Consider the following 1,054-nt stretch of genomic DNA (forward strand, 5'->3'; position numbering starts at 1 on the left):
TATATTCGACGGTATTCAACCCAACCTTCCCATCGTGCGCTGCGATTATATCCTTGACGAAAATTTAGAAGGCGTATTTTCTATGGCATGGTATCCCGTCAGTTACACAACACTTAAATTTTTTTTTTTTTTTTTTTTTTCACTTGCTTCTTGTATTTTCTTGGTATACACACTCGCCTAAAGGCTCTTGTGTATACCGAGAAAATACAAGTGACTCGTGGGATATTCCATAGTATACCACTCGAAAGCGTTGCATAACTAGTATATACAAACTGCAATGTTTTAGCGAGTGGTAGCAAATCGAGAAAAATCAAAATACACACTTGTGGATAAAAATGATATCCACACACGTGTGATATCATTTTGACCAATCAGCTTGCAGAGTTTGCCATGTTTCAATGCTCACTTGGCCAAAGAAAATCGATCTTAAGTCGAAACATCTCCGGGGCTGCCTCGGCAATCTTTGGAAAACTTCGGAAATTTTCGGAAAATGTTCGGAATCATTCGTACAACATTCGGACAACATTTTGAAAATTTTCGGAAATCTTCGGAAAATGGTCGGAAATCACCGGAAAATCGTAAAAAACATCGTAATTAGTAGGTTTATATGTTTGTTTAATACATGGTTGCTTTTTTTTTTTTTCCTATCTTCTCTTTTTCAAATCCGATATCTCAATCGTTCGGGTTGCGCTCACTTGTGAGCTATCGATTTGAACACTCGAAGATAAATTTCATATCTCCGCGCAACCATGTATTATCCTCTATTTAATAAACATAACATGGTTAAAAATCCCAACTGGCAGGAGGCAGACCAGTTGGCTATTTACAAGAATGACCGAGGATTTGAGCTCGGGGCAACCGAGAACAAATCCAGATAGCGGTCAGAGCGGGACTTGAACCCGGGACCTCCAGATTTCAAGTCCGGCGCTCTAACCACTGGGCCACGCTGCCTCCGACTGGATTGTGGTTTTTTCGCAGCCAAGGAGACTAGTTGTGGGCCTGCAATCTTTTAAATCCAGCGGATTCGAGTTTTCCACCCCAGTGACTCCCGTTC

The 1,054-nt window shown here is 41.0% G+C and overlaps 1 non-coding gene across 1 annotated transcript; it reads right to left on the reverse strand.

Moving 5' to 3' along the window:
- Positions 1-878: 878 nt before the first annotated feature.
- Positions 879-958, reverse strand: Trnas-uga (transfer RNA serine (anticodon UGA)). Its single transcript has one exon. It is a non-coding gene; the product is annotated as a tRNA-Ser (tRNA).
- Between the last annotated feature and the right edge of the window lie 96 nt (positions 959-1,054).

The sequence above is a fragment of the Oculina patagonica genome, unplaced genomic scaffold (genome assembly GCF_052425735.1).
Source record: "Oculina patagonica isolate OP01 unplaced genomic scaffold, crgOcupat unplaced1365, whole genome shotgun sequence".
NCBI lineage: Eukaryota > Metazoa > Cnidaria > Anthozoa > Scleractinia > Oculinidae > Oculina > Oculina patagonica.